The sequence below is a fragment of the Pseudophryne corroboree genome, chromosome 4, assembly GCF_028390025.1.
Source record: "Pseudophryne corroboree isolate aPseCor3 chromosome 4, aPseCor3.hap2, whole genome shotgun sequence".
Classification (NCBI taxonomy): Eukaryota; Metazoa; Chordata; class Amphibia; order Anura; family Myobatrachidae; genus Pseudophryne; species Pseudophryne corroboree.
The window spans coordinates 656,937,469-656,944,311 of NC_086447.1; the positions used below are offsets into that span (position 1 = coordinate 656,937,469).

Below are 6,843 nucleotides of genomic sequence, written 5' to 3' on the forward strand. Positions count from 1 at the left end.
GAGCAAATCTGCTAAAATCCGCTTGCGCGCGAACAACTCGGAATGACCCCCACTGTTCTCTTCCACAGGTCTTGCGGTGTTTCCTTCCCAAGTGGTGTGGATGTGAAGAGACACACAGTTCCCCTGATGTTCCATAGGCGACCAACTTGTGATGTGGACCTGACCCTCCGCCATGTAGCAGACAACCCCCCCTCAGGTGAGATGTATTTCCCTAAACTCCCTCTTGTCCAAGTCACCCGACATGTCCAAAGTGCAGCCCTCCGGCATTTGCCAAACTGCACATCCAATCATTCCCTGATACATCAATACTGGTCAAGGGAATGTTTGGATGTGTAGTGACGCAAGTGCCGGGGGATTGCATTTGGGCCCACTGTAACCTGCTTGTGTCGTGTTGATTGTACCTCTTCTTTTCAGTACCAGGGTGACACTTTACCATTAGCTGGAACCTCATACTGTTCTCTTCCACAGGTCTTGCGGTGTTTCCTTCCCAAGTGGCGTGGATGTGAAGAGACACACAGTTCCCCTGATGTTCCATGGGCGACCAACTTGTGATGTGGACCTGACCCTCCGCCATGTAGCAGACAACCCCCCCTCAGGTGAGATGTATTTCCCTAAACTCCCTCTTGTCCAAGTCACCCCGACATGTCCAAAGTGCAGCCCTCCGGCATTTGCCAAACTGCACATCCAATCATTCCCTGATACACCAATACTGGTCAAGGGAATGTTTGGATGTGTAGTGACGCAAGTGCCGGGGGATTGCATTTGGGCCCACTGTAACCTGCTTGTGTCGTGTTGATTGTACCCCTTCTTTTCAGTACCAGGGTGACACTTTACCATTAGCTGGAACCTCATACTGTTCTCTTCCACAGGTCTTGCGGTGTTTCCTTCCCAAGTGGCGTGGATGTGAAGAGACACACAGTTCCCCTGATGTTCCATGTGCGACCAACTTGTGATGTGGACCTGACCCTCCGCCATGTAGCAGACAACCCCCTCTCAGGTGAGATGTATTTCCCTAAACTCCCTCTTGTCCAAGTCACCCCGACATGTCCAAAGTGCAGCCCTCCGGCATTTGCCAAACTGCACATCCAGTCATTCCCTGATACACCAATACTGGTCAAGGGAATGTTTGGATGTGTAGTGACGCAAGTGCCGGGGGATTGCATTTGGGCCCACTGTAACCTGCTTGTGTCGTGTTGATTGTACCTCTTCTTTTCAGTACCAGGGTGACACTTTACCATTAGCTGGAACCTCATACTGTTCTCTTCCACAGGTCTTGCGGTGTTTCCTTCCCAAGTGGCGTGGATGTGAAGAGACAACACAGTTCCCCTGATGTTCCATGTGCGACCTACTTCTGTACAATTCAACTTCATAGCAAATATTTTTTAATAAAAACCACAGAAAACTTCTCTTTTTAAAAATTTATTGAAGAAAAATTGTATTTGATTATTGAAATAAAAATTGAAAGGTAATAAAACAAAAAAGTAGTTTGTTATTCTTTATATTCTTTTCTTGTGTAGATAGATATCTGTGGGGAAAAGAAAAAAAGTATATTAAGTAAAGACACTAAAGTCATGTTCATTTCTTTCCCAAGAACATTTGTGGAACCAAACAGCCCAGCATGACCCATTGCTGGGCTGTGTGGTTCCACAAAGGCAGGCGGTCCAAAGTGGAATAGTGGCGTCAGTGGTCAGCATTTTGACACGCTAACATTTGTGGAACCACATAGCCCAGCATGACCCATTGCTGGGCTGTGTGGTTCCACAAAGGCAGGCGGTCCAAAGTGGAATAGTGGCGTCAGTGGTCAGCACTTTGACACGCTAACATTTGTGGAACCACACATCCCAGCATGACCCATTGCTGGGCTGTGTGGTTCCACAAAGGCAGGCGGTCCAAAGTGGAATAGTGGCGTCAGTGGTCAGCACTTTGACATGCTAACATTTGTGGAACCGCACATCCCAGCATGACCCATTGCTGGGCTGTGTGGTTCCACAAAGGCAGGCGGTCCAAAGTGGAATAGTGGCGTCAGTGGTCAGCACTTTGACACGCTAACATTTGTGGAACCACACATCCCAGCATGACCCATTGCTGGGCTGTGTGGTTCCACAAAGGCAGGCGGTCCAAAGTGGACTAGTGGCGTCAGTGGTCAGCACTTTGACATGCTAACATTTGTGGAACCACACAGCCCAGCATGACCCATTGCTGGGCTGTGTGGTTCCACAAAGGCAGGCGGTCCAAAGTTTCTAGAACATATACATTGAAACATTGCTCTACTCACCTTGGTACGCACAACACGAACTATGCCGTCCACTTCAATTTTCCACCCAATCCTATGAATAAGCCAAAAACACACACTAGTGAATAGTAAATTCACACAACAGTGAAAGCCTATTGTACACCATTACAAAAAGGATTTTTTGGGTAAAAGAGTGGTATCAGAATTGCTCTTTGGCCCATCATACATGTAGCCACAAGGAGCTTTCATCCGTTACCACACGCGCCCGCATACATGCCCGCGCATGTATGCCTACACAAAGCTCCTTGGTAGTACCCGGTCACGGGTGGGGAAGCCCAACAAAGAAAAAACAATAGTAAGAAGAAAAAAAAACTAATGGGAGGGGAAGAAAGGGATACATGAAAAACATAGAAGTAAATAAAACAATACGACCGGGCTTATGGTGGAAGTCTGTCCGGATCCTGGTGTTCCTCCTGAGTGTGGGGTGTCGATGTCCTGGGAGGCTGGGTAGTACGTTGACTGGGCCTCTGTGCACATGCGGCTGTAGATGTGGCGGCCGGTGGTGGAGGCATCTGGTGGGTGGGGTACATCCCTGTATATCCCTGGTACATCTGTGACTGTCTGTACTGGGATGGTAGTTGAGGAAGGGTACGAGGCGTCCTTGTGGCTTGTGACGGCGGAAATGGTGGATCACCAGCGTGTTGATGAGCTGGTTCTGGGAGCTTGTCATAGATCATCTGCAGTGTGGTTGCGATGAGCTGTTGGCTGGATGAGGATTGTCGATGGCTCTCCGACATGTTGGTATTGCTGTGTGCCAGACATGTTGTGTTCTCCACGAGCTGGCTCATGGATTCGGCCAGAATGTGAAGGACGTCCATAGTCTCCCTATGATCTTCCATTCTGACCTGTAGCATTGTGGCGTGCTGTCGGCAAGAGCCTTCTGCATTTCAAGCAGACTGTTTGACATCTTCTCCATTGTCCTCTCAATGTTGTCCAGTCTGCTTCCAACGACATTTGTGTACGTATCCTGGCGGGAAGTAATCTCCGATGCCAGGGTGTGAACCAGGGCCGTAACTAGGTGTGTGCCAATGGTGCCTTGCCCACAGCGCATATTCACTGTAGGCGCACCATCCGGCATCACCACCCGCACGGCCGCTCAATAAGAATTAATCTACCAGGACCCAGGAGGCGCCCACCGCACCGCAGCTCCGCACGAGTGAAGAAACAGGAAATAAACTACAGCTCCCAGCAGCCCTTGCTGCAGGAAGCTGTAGTTTATTTCCTGTTTCATCACTCAGTCAGCGTGGGTTCGGCATGTGATGCTGCCCCCGCGCTCTTACTGTTGCCGGCCCCCCAGCGCAGCACTGCAGGAGAGGAGATAGAGAGACAGCCCTCACTGCTGGGAGCTGAGCTCTCCGGCTGTCAGGGGGCGGAGCCAAGCTCAGGCAGACGTTACAGACAGAAGGCCCACACTCCGGAGGAGCAGAGGTGACAGGAAGTGTGTAAGTCTGTCTCTCTCTTCCAGCTCTCTCCTTCATCTCTACTTCTGTATAACACTCTCTCTTATCTCTCCCCCTGTGTAACACTCTCCCCTCTACCTTATCTCTCCCCCTGTGTAACACTCTCCCCTTTACCTTATCTCTCCCCCTGTGTAACTCTCCCCCTACCTTATCTCTCCCCCTGTGTAACTCTCCCCCCTACCTTATCTCTCCCCCTGTGTAACTCTCCCCCTACCTTATCTCTCCCCCTGTGTAACTCCCCCCCACCTTATCTCTCCCCCTGTGTAACTCCCCCCCCTACCTTATCTCTCCCCCTGTGTAACTCCCCCCCTACCTTATCTCTCCCCCTGTGTAACTCTCGCCCCTATCTTATCTCTTCCCCTGTGTAACACTTACCCTACCTTATCTCTCCCCATGTGTAACCCTCTCCCCCTGTATAACTCTCCCCCCTACCTTATCTCTCCCCCTGTGTAACACTTCCCCTATCTTATCTCTCCCCAAGTGTAACACTCTCCTCCCACCTTATCTCTCCCCCTGTATTACACTTCCCCTACCTTATCTCTCCCCCTGTGTAACTCTGCCCCCTACCTTATCTCTCCCCATGTGTAACCCTCCCCCCACCTTCTCTCCCCCTGTGTAACACCCCCCCTGTGTAATTCTCACCCTTACCTTATCTCTCCCCCTGTGTAACTCTCCCCTACCTTATCTCTCCCCCTGTGTAACTCTTCCTGAAAGGATTCCTCCTCTTTCCTTTAACCCTCGATGTGATAGTCTCTTAGACGTCCGTGAGTGTAAACCTTATGCTACGAGTGACATGCAAAACACGCGCAGTAAAGATTCACACTGTTTATTGTTTGTTTAACAAAAGTATATAAAAGAAAGGATTTAGGGCGTGTATATCCCAAGTCAATAACTAATTGGACAGAACACAAAGGGGGCTAACATAACATGATTGGCTAGGAACTGCCGCAGTGGAAGGATATGCATATATGGGCAAGTTGGTACTCAAATAGGAAGGTTATTCACACGGTATAAAAAGATAACGGACAAGGACAGTAGCAAAAAATGTGCTGGAACAAACAGTTCTGTAACACAAACAATTCTATGACATGTGAAGCAGAGACGAGCTTTAACCCTTTCATTCCCCTCTTAGAATCATTATTGTTATACTATATGATTCTTGCAAAGCTTACGTCTTTCTGCACGCCAATGGCGCAATTTTTAGCCTGAGCGGGAGTTGCAGTAATTGTTGGGCATTTTAAGAAGGGTTAATCGTTGAGTTAATGATGTTCCGTGTTTATCCTTTTCATCTAAGGCTTCAGCGGGCTTATAGCCCCATGGGGTACCTGTGTTCCAGGCAGCCGCGGACCATGAGCTGCAATCATTTCCCCAGTTATGGCCTGTAACGCAAATATAAGGTACCTCGGGGCTTAGGTTGTCTGTGGTGTCAGCGCGGATCTGGTAGTCAACAGACTTTTGGACAGCAGCTAGTTGGGGGAATTGGAAATAATCTAGTATGTAGGTTGCGGTGTATGTGGTGGAAGAGTTATACCATAGTGTCAGTTTCCCTTATTCTGAGTTATATCAACCTCAGTCATTGAGAGGGGAAAATGGGCCAGTAGGGCTATCAAGATAGTCCCCAGGGTAAAGATAGGGGGCATTTTCTTCATCCTCCTCTGGTCTTCTGTCTTCGCTAGGTGGGAGGTCAGGGCTGTCCGCCCCTGTTCGTACCTCACTGGAATCACCTGTTTCCTCCTCTAGGTCTGGTCTAGGAATTTTCTTTACTCGGGAAGCATGGATCCAGGTGGGACTCTCTTCTGTCAGGACTGCGGTTCGGGTTACAGCAACGACTTCCGCCTCTGGGCCATAGGTGAAGTCCCCTGGGCTCTTGCTGCGGGGGAGGATCTTCACCACTACTCTGTCTCCGACCTTAAAAGGGTGTGTTGGTTCCTGTGGATTCAGAGGGTTTTTTACAAGCGACATCATGTTCAATCTCATCAAGTTTGGTTATGAGGGCCCTGACATACTCTTCCCTTATAAGTTCTAGATCTCCTTCCTGTATCATCAACGGTTTCTTAGCCCAGGGTGTGGGGAAGGGTCTACCCATTAGTATTTCAAAGGGTGAGTATCCTAGAGTTTTCTGTGGGGTCATTCTGATTTCTGCTAGGATAATGGGAAGGACCTGCTTCCATTTGTGGAAGGTACCTCCTGTGGCCTTCCTTAGTTTGTCTTTGAGGGTCCTATTCATTCTTCCTACGACCCCTGAACTCTGCAGGTGGTACGGGATGTGAAACTTCCACTCCACCTGCAGAGCTTTTACTAAGGCCTGTGTGATTTTGGCTGTAAAGGCTGAGCCTTTATCACTATTTATTTGCAGGGGGGCACCCCCATCTAGGGATGATTTTCTGTGTTAGGATTCTTGCTACTGTCTTGGCATCCTCTGACTTAGTTAGGAATACTTCTGGCCAGCGAGAGAACATATCTACAATGACCAGGGCATATTCTTGTTTACCTGTACCAGGGATATGGGTAAAATCAATTTGTAAGTGTGTAAAAGGGGTGGTGGGGTATTCAAGATGCTGGTGTTTAGCTTTATTAGGGTTGTTAGGGTTGTTCCTGAGGCAAGTGATGCATCTGCTAACATACTGGTCCACAAGTGATTTGGCATTAGTAACATAAAAATCATTGGTTAGTAGGAGGAGTGTTGTGGCTTTACTATGGTGACCAACACCATGGTAATGGGCAATAAGCAAAGGGGCACTGGACTGGGGTATACAGGGTTTCCCCTCTTTGCAGATTAATCCTGATTTAGGATTTTTCTGCAGAATTGGGTAAGTCCAGTCGGAGAGATCAGTATTAGTCGCAGCAGCTTGAAGTTGAGTGAGCAGATGGACGTTGTCAAGGGAGGGACATGCTCTAGTGAGTGCAATGAGTTCTGCAGCTTGCGCGGACTGATAAGGTATTGGTAGGGTTTCCAACACAGTGTCAGGGAGGGTGACAATGGCATAGCCAGCCTGGTATGTATTGTCATTGGGCCTACTACAGGAGCCGTCAACAAAAACTATGTCTGCGCCTGGTATGGGAACGGGAGACATGTCAAGTCTGGGAGAA

At 48.9% G+C, this 6,843-nt stretch overlaps 1 long non-coding RNA gene across 1 annotated transcript; it reads right to left on the reverse strand.

Moving 5' to 3' along the window:
- Nucleotides 1-1,403: 1,403 nt before the first annotated feature.
- LOC134911671 (uncharacterized) lies at nt 1,404-3,289 on the reverse strand. The gene is made up of 2 exons (XR_010176755.1): nt 2,276-3,289; nt 1,404-1,525 (listed from the first exon to the last, which is right to left on the reverse strand). It is a non-coding gene; the product is annotated as an uncharacterized LOC134911671 (long non-coding RNA).
- Between the last annotated feature and the right edge of the window lie 3,554 nt (nt 3,290-6,843).